Source organism: Diceros bicornis, chromosome X (genome assembly GCF_020826845.1).
Source record: "Diceros bicornis minor isolate mBicDic1 chromosome X, mDicBic1.mat.cur, whole genome shotgun sequence".
NCBI classification, from domain to species: domain Eukaryota; kingdom Metazoa; phylum Chordata; class Mammalia; order Perissodactyla; family Rhinocerotidae; genus Diceros; species Diceros bicornis.
Window position 1 is genome coordinate 131801500 of NC_080781.1, and position 17066 is coordinate 131818565.

Below are 17066 nucleotides of genomic sequence, written 5' to 3' on the forward strand. Positions count from 1 at the left end.
ATCCTATTCCTACTATGATTAGGAAAACTAGACATAAGAAAAATCAGTAAATAATTTCATAGAGGTTTATTCATGGAGTACGTTTGGCCTTGTATTTCTATTTATTTTTCTAAGATATTTTCCAAAATTTTTCCCATCAGTGTACCATGTTTTAGAGAGAAAACCTTCACAAACTGCTACAGCTTCACAAATACATCACTTATTCTGTCTGGGCATCAGAAACAAATGTGATGGAGGCAGTCAGTATTTCTTGAACACTTACTATTATTTAATGCCATGCTAGTGCTCAGGCAGAAATAAAAGACGTATGAGGTATAAACTTCGATTTCACATATTGAATGTAAAGAAGACTGACATGGGCTAACTGAAAAGTGATCGATATTGGATAGTATTTAAATAAGTACTAAGCTGGATGTAGTGAAATATCAAAAGTGTTTTAGAAAAAGTTTATAGGTTGATCAGGAAGGGAAAAAAACTTCATGGAAATGTGTGGAAGCTGAGATGATAATCTTTGCAAAGATGGAAAGAGTATTTCCAATTAAGGAGATAGTAGGTGCCAAGAAGCAAAAGCAAGAGTAAAAGTGACAGGTATCAGGGAATGAGCAGATGTTGCTTCCAAGATTAAGGGGTATAGGTTGGAGAGTTAGCACATGCTAAGATTGAATGGGCCAGGTAAAATCAGCTTAGCAAAATGGAATCAATATTATATGCTAAAATAAGGAAGTTTCATTTTATTTGTAGCTATTTTAACTTTCTTAAAGTAGAGCAGAAAAATAATGAGAGATATTCCAGAAAAAAACGATCCTTAAAATCTCTGTGTTTTCTGGGGATGAGGGGGGATAATAAATAAAAAAATTATTGGCAAAGTAATCAGTTTTAAGGAAGTATTGCATTTCTTCAGATATAAGGAAATGAGAAACCTAGGTTAAGGCGATAGTAGTAGTAATTGAGAAAAAATTATGATTCAAAAATTATTCCATTAATAACCAATAAGATCTTATAATAGTTTAGATCCATGGGGATGAATGGAAGGTTGAAGTCAGGGATGAATAGAGACGCCTTAGAGATAAGAATGACATAATAAGAAAAACATTAGTTGGCTCTTATCTGGTTTCTTAACTAGACGTGTAAACCTAAACAAATCACATTCCTTCTGAGCTTTGTTTCCCCTGCAAAATGAAGGGACTGTATTATTTTCCTTAAACATTCCCCAAACAGTGGATTTGGAAAGAAAGTTTAACTAAGAAGGAATGATAAAGAGTTTTATAACTGATATGCTGTTTGAGGTACAGATGGGATATCCAAGTTTGATATACGGGAGAAGGAGAGATTTAATACTTATATATGAGGTAAAAATCAACAATGTGCACTTGCAAGTCATAACAATAACAGGGCTCTAAATGACAGTTAGGTGACCAGAGTAAACCACAAAACACAAACATCACAGATATACATGTGGGTAAAGAAGTAAACAAAATCATCATTCTCTATGCTTATATCACCCAGATATGTTCTCCTCTTGGGACAATGATTATTTTAAAACCCAATTAAATATCATGCCCAAGGAAAATTTAAGAGGTTTCTTATAATTTAAAGTTAGCACATGGGACTTAATTTTTATTCCTTAAAAATAAAGTTATTGAACTATGGATTCCAGTCTGCTTCTAATCAGACATCAACATAATGTTATGGAAGTACAGAGGACGGAATGTCTGTCTAGCTCTACTTTGAAAGGAGAACTGTTAAAAGCTTTACTGAGAAACTTTTAAAAAATAACTTTGCCAAGAAAACTGTAATATAGCTTTCAGATAACTAAGAATGGGAAACCTTCAACTAAGGGTCAAAATTGAATCTGTACTTTAACTCATTTAGCTCTCAAAGGAATATTGTCATATTTCTATTCTTTGTTACTATTACCCAGAGAGCAATAAACTCCATCCCACAGCATCCTTCTGGTTCTTCCTCTATAAGTAAGTATATGAGGCATTGCAAAGTGGTGGGAAAGCACTGGCCTTTTTTTTTTTTTTTTGCTGAGGAAGATTGGCCCTGAGCTAACATCTGTTGCCAATCTTCCTCTTTTTGTTTGAGGGAGATTCTCACTGAGCTAACATCTGTGCCAATCTTCCTCTATTTTGTATGTAGGTTGCCACCACAGCATGGCTTCCAATGAGTGGTGTAGGTCCACACCTGGGATCTGAACCTGTGAACCCAGACCACCAAAGCAGAGCGCACCAAACTTAACTACTAGGCCACAGGGTTGGCCCCATTTTTTTTTTTTTTTTACTGGGCCTATGCTTCCTTTAAAAGAATTGTAGAAATAGTTGTGTGCTTCTGTGGCACACAAGCCCTTCAAAACCTGGTTATTTTGAAGTTTCCTCTACAATTTGGGTAAATAGCAGCTGATGGCAATTGGATCTTGTTAGGTGAATTGGTCAATCTCTGTTACTTAGACGCCAGATCTCTCTACTATTGACAACCTACATTCCCCTACTTAGAAAGGGGTTGAGTTCTAAACGTTTAATTGTATATTACTTGTTTGGAATCATGTTATTTTCCAATAGAAATAATCACCTAAATGATAAGTATGTTAGACGGTTACCCCTGAAAATGTATTTAAGCTATATGTTCACTGAAATATCATGTATTTATCTTAAATAAATTTTTAAAGAAACATTTGCAATTCTGGTAATTTTAACACAAATTGCAAAATGAATAATAAACCTGTAATACATTTACCTTGGTGTAGGAGGAAAATCAGGTTAAATTAAGAGGATTATGAGGCTATACATAGAGATTTTTAAGGAGAGTGTAAAGGGGTTTTCTGGGCAAGTTGGCAATTTCAGGGGTTTTAGAGATTAGATTCTTTAAAATATCTACTGCCTTATTAAATCATAAGTGTTTTCTTTACACTGGTATCTTAAAGGCCAAACAGTTGTATTTCGTATTACAAAAGGAATCAAGAGAAAGAACATAGAATGGACTGAAGTGCATTACTGCCATTCAACCAGCAAAACAGATGCTGGGGAGGACTTTAGACACAGGACAAAGAAGCTCATATTTAACCTTCTGTTTCATAATGTAATGGAGGCCCTAGTTGATGCATTAAGCCAATAAGATTAAAAAAATGCTTGAATAAGAAAAGAATAAACAACATATATTTATAGATGATAAGACTGTATATACAGCAAATCCATGAGAATATAATTATTAACACTAGAAAGGTAATTTAGCAAAGTTACTAGATACAAAAAACAAAAAAAATTATATTTTTCTACACAAAAGCAAAAACCATTAGAAAGTATAATAGAATAAATAATTGCATTCCCAATAGACACAAAAACTATGATATCTTTTTTATAAATAACATAAAGTTATCAAGATTTTTGTGGAGAATACTATAACATATTATTCCAAAACATGAAGATCTGAGTAGATGAAAAATTCTATGCTAACAATAGAAAGACTCAATATTATAAACTTCTAATTATTCCCCCCGTTAACTACATGGTTAATGAAATTCCAATCAAAATTCCCAAATATGTATTCTTGTGGAACTTGGCAAATTAATATTAAAAGATTAATGAGCCAGTAATAGCCAAGACACTTATAAAGAAAAATAAGATGGCAGGCAGACTTGCCCTACCTATTATTCAGATTTTTGGAGAAACATACTACGTAAGTCAATGTGGTATTGGATGAGTTATAGACAAAAAGACCAGTGGAATAGAATGGAGAGACCAGGAAAAGATTGATTCATATATGAACATTCGATATATGAAATAGTTGCAATTACAAATCAGTGCTGAGAGAATTAGTTATCCAGATGTAAAAATAATTTAAATGAATGACTACACAGCACCATATACAAAAATACAGCACAGGCAGTTCCAACATCTAAAGATGAAAAAATGAATTTTAAAACTATAGAAAAAATACAGAAAAATAACTTCTGACTCCAGAATAGGAAAACATTTGTTAAACAAAACTAAAAATGTACAACTCATTAAGAAAACAATTGGTACAATTGATTTAATTTTAGAAAAGAACTCTCCCGTTCAATAAAAGACACCAAAAACTGAGTTCAAAAAATAAACTGTAGACTGGGAGAAGAAATTTATAATGCAGTTAATGGCATTGCATTGATATTAGGACCATATAAGAGGTCCAGCAAAACAATAAGCAAACAACCAATACCTTGTTTAGAGCAATTACACTGCACAAATCCAAAGAGCAAATTAAAATAATAACGAGTGATCACTTTCAATTTACAAGGTGGTGGTGATGCAGGAATATAGACAATCATATTCACTTTAGATGAGTTATAAATTGAAGAAACATATAGGGAAATTTGGCAACATTAAAATTAAGAATATTCATATCCTTTGACTCATCAATTTATCCATGGAGGATTTATGCAAAGTAAATACTAATTTATATCTAAAGATACATTTACAGGATATTTCTGGTAGCAGGGTTTCCATAGCAAAAGCTCATATATCTATTAACGTTGGGCATTTGGACAATGAAAGGAATCTAAATATCCATCAATAGAATACTGAATACATCAATGATGGTAGAACTATACAATGGAATACTATGAATGTGGGAAAACAGTGAGACATATGCATATTTACAAACTAAGAGATGATTACATGGTATAGTATGTGAAAAAATCAGGAGGTAGAACAATATAAAAGCGTGATCCTTTTTTGGTAAGCTAAAATTGTTATACTGAGTGTGTTTGAATGTCTAAAAGGTGCATTCCAAACTGTTAACAGTTACTTCCAGGAAGTAGATTGGGAGGATTGAAGGATAGGGGAGGGTGGTATAAGAGGGACTTTAACTTCAACTTGATAAGCTTATACATATGTTTCAAATGTTTAAAATGATACTAACATTTAATTTTAAACATTTTAAACCTAAGAAATGATTAAAGTTTACAATGAACACCTGCATACTCTTCATCTAGACTCTCCAATATACAGAAAATTGTATGATATATTAGACCAAAATTAAGTGCCTTGTGAGTGATGATGGTATTGTGGTTATTTCAGAGAATGTCTTTGTTGTTAGGAGATATGTGCTGAAATTACTATCTTGAAGAGATATCTGCACCCCCATGTTCAGTGCAGCATTATTCACAATAGCCAAGATATGGAAACAACCTAAGTGTCCAGAGGTAGAATATGAACTCTTTTCCTGTTGTTTCCCCACAATGCAACTAAATTAGAAATCATAAAAGAAAGATATCTGGAAAAATGACTGAATATTGAAAAGTAAAGAAGGTACTTTTAAATAAACCATGGCTCAAAGAGGAAATCAAAACTGAAATTAGAATGTATTTAGAAATGAAGAAAAATGAAAACACAACTTATTTGGATTTGTGGGATACAGCTAAAGCAATAGTTAGGGAGAAATTTATAGCATGAATTCAGATATTAGAAAAGAGTAAAGTTCTCAAATCAAGGACCAGAACTTCTACTTCAAAAAATAAACAAAGAAGAACAAATTGAACCCAAAGTAAGCAGATAAAAGCAAACAGTAACAATCAAAACTCAAATTGATGAAATATGAAACAGAAAAGCAGTAGAGACAATCAATGAAACAAAAAGCTGATTCTTAGAGAAGATCAATAAAATTAATAAACCTTTAGCCAGAGTGAGAATGATTGGGAGAGATGGATAGACAGACAGACAGATAGATAGATAGATAGATAGATAGATAGATAGATAGATAGATAGATAGATAGATAGATAGATAGATAGACAGATATTGTGATTTAATTTTACACACACATGCATATATTCCACAAACTGGGGTAAATTTTCTATGACTGGCTTTGGAAAAAATGTATTGCTTACCTACTGGTTTAACAATCGTCTAAACCACCAAACCATTAAAGGAAGATTTCTCAACATTAGATGCAATGCCACTTGTGAAAACTGTAAAATGACATGCAACATCTTATCAGCTGCCAGAAGTTAACTTGTCTAAATGTGACTACAGGGAGAAATTGTGATAAAATGACAGACGTGTCTGCTTAGGAGATGATGGGAAATCTATCAAAGAAAAGGTTACCTGTAAGGTCTTCTCAGGACACCATGAATCATGATTTCAGAAGGGATACTGGGAAATCAACAGGCTTTAGGGAACAATACTAAAGGTAATTATCTTGACATTTTTATAAGATTTCATTGAACGCTATGGAACAAAGATGGGAATCATGATTAATCATGGATTAATTTAAGGCTGACAAAAGACACATTATTTATTTTTCTTTCCTAGTAGTATAAAGTCAAAAGGGAACAATTGCATCAAAACCAGATGTGGGATGTATTACCAATTCTCAGTGAGCTAGGATCTTCTTTTCTTAGCCAACAGTGCTCAATGTATAAAGCAGGTGATTTTGAGGAGAGGAGATATGTATTGTCACTATTAGAGCACAGTGCAAGGGACTGTGCTAACATTTGGACCTATATTCCTAATTAGAGAAAAGGACTTCAGGTTTGTTAGGTAATTGTGCAGGGAACAACTTTTTATGGAAATGTCAAGGTCTAAAATTTCACTCCTTGGCAAAGTTAGGGCCAAAAATTTGTATATTTTTCCAGTTGTCCATCTACTTTATGCATGTAAAGATAATTACAATTTTGCATTACTTTGCTTGATTTGAGAAAACCAGAAAATTCAGTGTTTGTTGATTTTAAGAATGCTGTGCCAGCTCCAATAATTTATTCTTTTTTTTTTCTTGGGTATTACAATTTCTAATAAAAATAATCTTTGCTTTTAACAAATCTTTATTATTTTTTATAACATTGACTTCAATCAGGCGGTCTGCAACAAATTTATATTCTGCTTCTTACTTTTATTTTCTAACATTAGTGATTCTAATTCACATGTTCCCTCAAAGTTTATCATTTGAGTTGCCTTAAAATTAACTCTTTATGTCTACATCAGTCTATTCTTTCTCCTTTTCATGCTTTTTTACCTCAAAATTTCAAATTTTTGTTTTTCCCTGCCCTGATTAATTGATATATTAACGTATTACATGTTTAAGGTGTACAATGTGATGATTTGATACACATATATTGTGAAATGATTACCACAATAGTATTAGTTAACACTTTCATCACCTCGCATAGTCACCATTTTTTGTGTGTGGTGAGAACATTAAAGATTTACTCTCTAGCAACTTTCAAGTATACAATACAGCATTGTTAACTACAGTCACCATGCTGTACATTAGATCCCCAAAAGTTATTCATCTTATAACTGAAAGTTTGTTCCCTCTGACCAACATCTCCTCAATTCCCCCACCCCCTAGAAACTACCATTCTACTCTTTGTCTCTATGAGTTTGGATTTTTTAGACTGCACATATAAGTGATACGAGACAGTATTTTTCTTTCTCTGACTTATTTCACTTATCCCTTAAGGTCCATGTATGTTGTCAGAAATGGCAAGGTTTCCTTCTTTCTCATGGCTGAATAATACTCCATTGTAAATAAATACTTTGATTGTTTCCATATCTTGGTTATTGTGAATAATGCTGCAGTGAACATAGGAGTGCACATACTTCTTCAAGATCCTGTTTTTGTTTCCTTTGTATATATATATACCCAGATATGGGACTGCTGGATCACATGGTAGTTCTATTTTTAATTTTTTGAGGAACATCCATAGTATTTTCCATATCATATAATGGATGGCTAGGTATTGTTAAGATGACAATTCTGCCCATGTTGATCTATTGATTCCATGAAAGCCCAATCAAAATAGTAGCAGAATGTCTTGAAGAAATTGACAGGTTGATTGTAAAATTTATATGTCAAGTTAAAGGACCAAGAATAGCTAAACAATCTTGAAAAGGAAGAATGAAGTTGGAGAACTTACACTGCCTGGTTTATAGATTTACTACAAAGATAAAATAATTAAGATAGTGTGGTATTGGGATAAGGATATAAATATAAATCAATGGAACTGTAGAGAAAGCCCAGAAAGAAACCCACACAAATGTAGTCAAAGTTCCACAAAGGTACAAAGGCATTTGAATGGGGAGAGAAAGCTTTTACAACACATTGGGCAGGAATTTTATTTATGTATTTTTTTCCACATGGAGCCAATTTATCGGAAACAGCTCTCTCTACATATATGTATTTTTTGTATATTTCTCTATAAACAAAATTAAAACACACACATACGCACGCACACACAAATGGGAGCAAGGATCCAGAAACAAGAAGTTGATCCTGCAATTCCTCTCTCAGTTGTATCACCTGGATATTCATTGTAACATGTATATTCTCTGACACGTTACATGTATGAGATTAATTTTAGCATTATTTATAATCCAAAAAAATAGAAGGCACTTAAATATTAATCAAAATGAGAATGGATGAACTAATTGTGTTATGACCTTACATCAAATTTCTACAAAGTGCTAAAAATCAATGAAGTAATTTAATGCATATTAAACCCCTAAAGCATAATGTTGAGTAAAGATGAAGATATCTGAATATGTATGGTATAATAGCACTTACATAAAATTTTAAAACATGTAAAATGGTATTAAATTTTAATATATAAATAGCTATGTAGAAAAAATATTTGGAAAATGCAGAGAATGATGATCACCGAGGTGAAGATTGTGGGTCTCTCTGAAGAGGAAAGAGGTTAATATGCCAGGGAGAGTTACACAAGAGGCTTCAAGTGAATCAGTAACATTTTATTTCCAAATAATAAAGGAAAATAAAATAAAGAATTTAGGCAATTATGGCCAAATGCCAACATTTATTAAAGCTGGGTGAGAGGAACATGAGTGTTCATGTTACTATTATTGCTGTCCTTCTATATGCTTCAAGTAGTTCATTATTATAGAAAAGAGATAGGTAAAATATAAAAATGAAATTATTAAAATGTTCACATTATAATGGCAATTGCAAAAAACAATTAAATTTTATTGACTGTGCTATGGACTGAATTGTGTCTCCCTCAAATTTATATGTTGAAACTCTAACCCCCCCGTGACTGTATTGGAGATAGGAACTCTAAGGATGTGATTAATGTTAAATGAAGTCATAAGGATGGAGCCCTCATTCTATAGAACTGGTGCTGTTACAAGAAGAGGAAGAGAGACAAGAGATCTCTCTCTCCACCGTGTGAGCTCACAGTGAGAACGTGGCCTTCTGCAAGCTAGTAAGAGAGTATCACCAGAAACTGAACCCTGCCAGAACCTTGATCTTTGATTTTCCAGCCTTCAGGACTGTGAGAAAATAAATTTCTGTTGTTTAAGCCACACAGTCTATGACATATTGTTATGGCAGCCTGAGTAGACTAAGACAGACTGTATGGTCATTATTTTGTTAATCATGCATGCATGACACAGGTATACACCTCTGAGTTGATGTGTTTGAATATATACAGGTACTCTTGTATGCTTTTCTGCATCTATATCTCTGAAGGCCTATGTGTATGTGTAAAAACAGCAAAAGGTTCACAGTTGTTACCTTCATGTAAAAAGGATTACTATGCAGGTGTGTGTCTATCCACACATGACATATATGTGTATGTTTCCACACATGACACTCTACTAAAGGAAATATATCTCTTACTATACAACTATATATAGGACATAAATGTATATATAAATACATCGGTTATATCTGATACGAGAAATTTTTTATAGTAGGATATATTTCCTTATATTATCACGGTTATTCCACACTCTCACCAATGATATGGATATTTTGCTTTTACTAACTAACATTCAGATAGCAGTGGCGAGGAAGAAACTGAGCCTACCTAGTTGCTGAAGTGACAAAAAAAAATAACAGCTACTAGATATTTTGTAGCTATGTATTCAGTTTATGGATAATTATTTTGCCTTATGAACATTAGTAAGGAGTGAGAATGAGATTTTTCTCCCTAAGGAAAGAAAGGGTAGAATATTATTTGTGTGAAAAAAATCCTCTAAAAGTTTTTAAATTAAAGGATCAAAGCATTATTTCTAGGACTTACCATGCAAATTAGAATGTGTATTACTTAAATGCCTTCCTCCAATAATGCAAATATAATAATCTTTGCTTTATGAGATTGGCTTATCTTGAGTTTGACTTCCAAAATCAACATAAGGAAGAAATTCCCAGAGCGAGACTCTTTCTTCCTTAGGTTATCTTTCCTACATACTCGTGGGTGCTTTGGGATCTCTGCCAGACTAAACATCTCAATTAACAGACTTGAGTTCCGATCAAGAGAGCAGACTGAGCGGACATAGAAAATGACCCCCACCATACCCCTGAAAAGACAGAGAAATATAGAATCAATTATTACATTAAATAATAATCAGTAGGGCCTAAGAGAAAAAGAAATATCTGGGCAAGGCGGGGGCGAGGGGGTCAAAGCCAAGGTGCTGATACGATGATTCCCAGCTAAAAGTGGAAAAGGCTGCATCAGATTACAATGGTTCCTTTAAGTACAGGGTTGAGATTTTGACATCCCTGCCACCACTAAAGCAGAAACTGTCATCAAGACTATTGGCCCTGAGTATGGGGACCTGTAATTGAGCTCTCTGCATAAAGCCTTGAGCTGGGTAGTGCTGCCCTGTGAAATGCAGGATAGAAAACCTCAGCCAGCTGGCCCTTGGGTGAAGAAGGAAAGCAGCTGATTTCTAAGTTCTGATTGGGAAAGGGTCACTTATTAGAAGTCAAAATCACAGATCTTTCCCATACCCAGATCCAAATACTCATTGCTCACGAGGTATGAATACTTCAAGATTATAAATTAAACATTAAAACTAGTCCATAAGTGAAATCTATTGTGGCCAAAAGAGGCAAATGTGAAACTGCCTTGTAAAGTTGCCTCCATAAGTAGGGCAGGCAAGACTCCACAGAAAACAGCTCCTATTGAAGGAGACCTCAGAATAAAAAAAATGCAATGCATATGAGGAAAAAGAATCGCCATTAGACTGAGGGGAGAGAAACACACAGGAGAATTCACAAGCCAAGAAACAGAATTTGTACTATCTGATAGAGACTGAAATAATATCTTTGAAATGCTCAAAGATATAAAAGAAGAAATAGGGTCGTCTCAATTAACTAAAGCAATTTTTTTAAATGAAATATTCTATTTATGCTTGTGTCTACATCAAGTACCACGAAATTTTTTGTCTTTTTTTAAATTATTTTAACCAGGAACATAGTCCCCGACAATAAGACACTTAAAATTTAGTTGACAGAAAATAATTCATATATGTAAAAGGCACTAAAGCCTTTTTTACATTATCTTTCTAACTATTCAAGATATATGTACAAATACAGGTACATATGAATGCATGTGTGTATAGTGTGTAATTATATATATCTATCTCTGTCTTTATCAACCTCTAATTATATAGTTGAGGAATAGAGCTATACCGGGGGAGAGAGTGTGAGACATGGAGAAACAGAAAAACAGAAGGGAGATGGAGATGAGAAAGACAAGAGGAGAAATAGAAAGGAGGAGACAGGTGGATAATAGAGTGGAGGGAAAGAAAGTAAAATATTTAACTTTAATTAAAACAAGAGCAAAATGGACTGTAATTGTTAATTATGAAAGTGTTCAAGAATATTCAGGGGCTGGCTTCGTGGCTTAGCGGTTAAGTGCACATGCTCTGCTACTGGCAGCTCGGGTTCAGATCCCGGGCATGCACGACGCACTGCTTGTCCAGCCGTGCTGAGGTGGTGTCCCACATAGAGCAACTAAGAAGGATGTGCAACTATGACATACAACTATCTACTGGGGCTTTGGGGAGAAAAAGGGAAAAAAAGGGACTGGCAATAGATGTTAGCTCAGGGCCGGTCTTCCTCAGCAAAAAGAGGAGGATTGGTATGGATGTTAGCTGAGGGCTGATCTTCCTTAAAAAAAAAAAAATAGAAGTCTAAAAAAAAAGAATGTTCAGCTATTCTACTCGTGAAAAATAAAGAATAATTATCCTCAAATTAGATAATAGCCTATATTTGGCACAAACGAGTAGAACTTTCTACACAAGAGATGTCTGGCTTCACTAACAGTATTCACTCAACAGATCGTCTTTCCTCTTTCTCCTATCCATGATTATGCACTTATCACATGGATTTCCACCAATAATGGAGCAGTACTTCCCTCCTCCCCTGTATACTTTTTGCTTCAGTTCTTTTTTTTTTATAATTTTATTTATTTATTTTTCCCCCAAAGCGCCAGTAGATAGTTGTATGTCATAGTTGCACAGCCTTCTAGTTGCTGTATGTGGGACGCGGCCTCACCATGGCCAGAGAAGCGGTGCGTTGGTGCACGCCCGGGATCCGAACCCGGGCCGCCAGCAGCAGAGTGCACGCACTTAACCGCTAAGCCACGGGGCCGGCCCATTGCTTCAGTTCTTGAACCTTAGTTGACAGAATCAGGACTCCGAGCAATATAGAAAAATTACAATGGGGTAAAAAAATCACATTATGGGCTGATAATGTATTTATGCTAGTTAAAAAAAAAGATTCTAAAGCATCTTTGAAAAGATCTTAACACTGATCGCTCTGTTTTTTTTCCAAACACTACAGTTAACTTTGCTTAGTCAGACATGTTGAACCTGGATGGTAGTAGGTTTATTGCTATAAGGGAATATATTTTAAAAGAGGAAGATGACATTATTGAGCAGTAAAAGTTTGTCATCTAAAGGCAATTGCAAAATAAGAACAAGAATGAGAATATTTTCATATATTTCAAAATTAAAAGATAAACATCCTATTTTTAAGATAGCATGCCACTAGTGTTGGCATCCAAAGAAGATGGTACTTTTTATAATGATGTACTTCTTAAATGTGTCATGTTTATGAAGTAGTAGATTGATAAAGAATTATAGTAATTATAAAAATAAAATCTATAATTAGAAATAAAGGTTTCAGTAAGCAATCTGGTGAAGAAAATATTTTGCTATCTTTATTACAATTTTGAATATCCCCTATCTTTTACTTGGGAATAAGGGTTATGCAACTTCTAGGAGAGTAGCACCTATAAAATTAAGCACCATAACTCCCCCTTTGCCGAATATCTTCGTTCTTACTCCCAGAGTAAAGAGAAATTTTATAAGCAACATATTCTACCATCCCTTCTCAGGCATTTGTCTTCAGCTGTGAGCTTCTCATTCTCATTTATTAAAGAACGATGGGTCCAAAGGAATACAGTAATCAATGTCAACTTTAATTGAAATCTAGATGCCTGTCTTCAATTTCAAAACAACGTCTTATTGTTTAAAGTGAAAGAGTGTTTCACATAAGGGAACATCTAGAGGTAACACAAAGAATGGAGTACCTATTAGTAAAGGAACATAATAATATGGATTTTACTTTTAGGATTGTTTTTCAAGTTAGGATTTGAAACCCATTCTATAGGCTACAGTAAAGGCCATTCTGCTCCAAGATACCCCAGTTCACTGGGTATGTATTTCCACAGCATCGGAACCATAAGATGAAGGGTGGGGAGCTATGTGGGCAACTGTTCCATACCACCAGTTCCGGGACTGAGTGGAGAGAAGCAGCTATCAGAGTGGAGTAAACCCAGCCTGCCAAAGGGTAAGTATCAAATAACTCTTCCCAACCCCATCTTAATCAGGGGCAATGCAGTATTTAATATAACTTTTCCATACTGTTCCTATACAGTTAAACTTTCTAAGCAAACAAAAGAAGGATGGATAGAAGGCAGTAGAGATATGCTCAAAAAATATCACTTTGAGTTTCTTTCTCAAATGGAAGGCTATACAAAAAATACACACACACACACACACACACACACACACACATATATATGTATAATATGCTTGTTGACCTGCTACATTAAGTAGAGAGTAATCTTCTCGATATTTGGCCACCAGCTTCTGCAGAAGAACTTCGTCTACTATATGTCAAACACTTTGGTATGTATCGCAACTCCATATCCTAGGAGAAGGAGAAATGGTGAAGTTTTGTCAAAACAAGATAATAATAGAATTCAAGCTAGAATCCTCTGTGGTGACGATACCAATCTACAAGTGCAGAAACTGGGACATAAAAGTGAATTGACCTGTCCAAGGAAAGTAGAAAAGTCTGCATCAGATTACAAGTTTTGTCCAGCTCAATTGTGTGTTCAGCCAGGTTATTATTTTAGAGTTTAACATTCAGGAAACTGGCAGCAAATGAAAGTTGCTTTCCAGATTAAAGAGATTAACTAAAGGCAAAAGAATCCCTTCCAAAACTTTTACAGCTCACAAAGTTCACATAGTAACATACTTTCATCTCCTCTATAGTCCTGACATTGTTACTCATCAATAGTTTCTATTTGGAAACACTGAGGTAAATATCTTTTCTCAATGTTATATTTAAAGTACAATGCCTTAGTAAAAGGTCCAATATTTTAAAAGAAGCTATATGTCATTATTTGGGAAAACTCCAATAAAGTGTGAGAAGGACATAGTCAGATAACACAGAAATGTTAGCAGTGAGAGAAAGTATATATATAAATAAAAAAAGGAGAAAGAAAGACAATCCTTTGAGATAAAGTTAAATAACTGCATTACTACAGTATTTTATAGATTCTCTGCTCTTTGCTCCAATATTTCAGTACCTATCACAGGGTACTTAGTTGGTGGGCAGGGGAATCAGAGGTGGTATCTGATTTCTGTCATCCAGTAATTAAGTAATCAAGAAAACAGTTCAACTAATAGATTAAACATTTATTACATGTCAGGCCTGCAGATTCTTTGGTGAGTCGTTTTACCAAAAACTTGCAAAAAGACAAGCAAACAAACAATAAAAACTCGGGGTGGTTGGTTAATCACTCTGCTCATCCACTCAGACACTCTTGAGCATTTTTATTGTCAGAGCAAAATATGGTGCTGGGCATGGTGAAGATCACTGATTGAGGTTATAAATGGGAAGCACTGATAATTGAAGCAGGAGGATGACATGTCAGAACTGTGTTTAAGATCATTCTGTCTCCTTGTGGTTGACGGGTGCCTATGTGGGTGGTAGAGGGAGAACAGATATGGTAAAACTGGTTAGGAGGTGGTCATAGTAACGCAAATAAGAGATAATCCTGGCTTGCATTAGAACAGGGTTTCTAAACAAAGCACTATGGATATTTTCGCCAGATCTTTTTTTTTTTTCTGTGGGAGGCTGTACTGTCCATTGCAGGGTGTTTAACAGCGACCCTGGCCTCTACTAGAGGTCACTAGATGCCAATAAATCTTCCCCAAGCTGGGACCACCACAAAAGTCTCCAGACACCGCCAAATGTCCCCTGGATATAGGCAAAATTGCCTCTAGTGACGACCACTGAATGAGAATGATGGCAGTGGGATGGGAGAAGTGAAAGGATCCTACACGAGTTTTGCTGAACTGATAGGATTTGCTAATGAATTATATATGGAATAAGGAAAATAGAAGAATTTAATTTAGGATGACTCAGGTTTTTATCCTGGGCAACGGGGTGAATGGATGTTCTGTTTAATAAGAGGAGAAAGAATGAGGGAATGCTAGACTATGGATAGCACTTACTGAGTTATTGTGAAATTACATACCTGTACCTCTCAACGGACTTTGAGTTACCTGAGAGCAAGGTCCAATTTTTATACATCTTTCTATTCCCAAAACAGTACCTAGTATCAGCAGGACTAGCAGATGTAAAGAAGTGGGAGAATTCAAGGAAGATTCTTAGATTTCTGGCTTGGGACATTGGGTGGTGTTGGTTACATTCTCAGGGATGCAGACAACTGGTGGTAAATCATATTTGGGATTAGGAGATGATGAGTTCAGTATTACACATATTGATTTGGAGATTCTTGTTTTTCATACATTGGAGATATTCAACATGCAAATAGATATATGTGACTGGAGCTTAGAAGAAAGAAGTGGGCTAGGGATACAGATTTGAGAGTCATCAGTGATTAAATGATAATTAAAGCCATTTGAGTAAATTAGATAACCCTAAGAGAGAGTATAGAGTGAGAAGAGGGTAAAGAAAATAATCATAGGGATTACATACTTTTAATGTATGCACAGATTGTGTCCTGGGAAGGAGACTAAGAAGAGATAGAGAATAAATGCATGTGTGCATGTGCGCATATGTGTGTGCATGCGCACACTCTCAATATTAAGATACTGTAGAATGATAACATAATTATTATCATGGCAAATATTTGTTGAGTGCATATCATGTGCCAAGAGGTATGTGTGTGTGCTTATATGCATTACCTCATTAAATCTTTCTCGACAACCTTAAGAGGTAGATTGGTGCTATTATCTCCATTTAACAGATAAGGAAAATAAAGTGCAAAGAGGTTAATTAACTTATCTAAGGTTACATTACTAGTAAGTGGCAGAGCCTGGATTCCAATAGTGTGACCAAAGAGCTTATTCTCCTAACCACTACGCTCTAGAGAGGTTAAAGGAGAGAAGTGTCTCAAGGAGGAAGTGGCAACTTTCAAGGTACAGGTCTTGCACATCTTTCATAAGGTTTATTAAGTATTTTATTTTTCTTTATGCTGTTATAAATGGAGTTGTGTTTTTTCTTTTGGTTTTAATATATGTTTTTTAATTTTATTTATTTATTTTTTCACCCAAAGTCCCAGTAGATAGTTGTTATGTCATAGCTACACATCCTTCTAGTTGCTGTATGTGGGACGCGACCTCAGCATGGCTGGAGAAACAGTGTGTCGGTGCGCCCCCGGGATCCGAACCCGGGCCGGCAGCAGCAGAGTGCACACACTTAACCGCTAAGCCACGGGGCCGGCCCTGGATTTGTGTTTTTAATTTCATTTGATAGTTGTTCATTATTGATATGTAGAAATACAATCGATTTCTGGATATTGACCTTGTATCTTGCACCATTACTAAATTTTCTTATTAGCTCTAGTGTCTTTCTTATAGTTTCCTTACGATTTTCTATATAAATAAAGACTTTCTCAAAGAAAACAGTATTCTTTGTTTCAAATATTTATGCCTTTTATTTATCTTTTTTGCCTTAATGCAAAGGTCAGCAAACTACAGCACATTGGTTAAATCCAGGCCACTTCTTGTTTGTGTAAATAAAG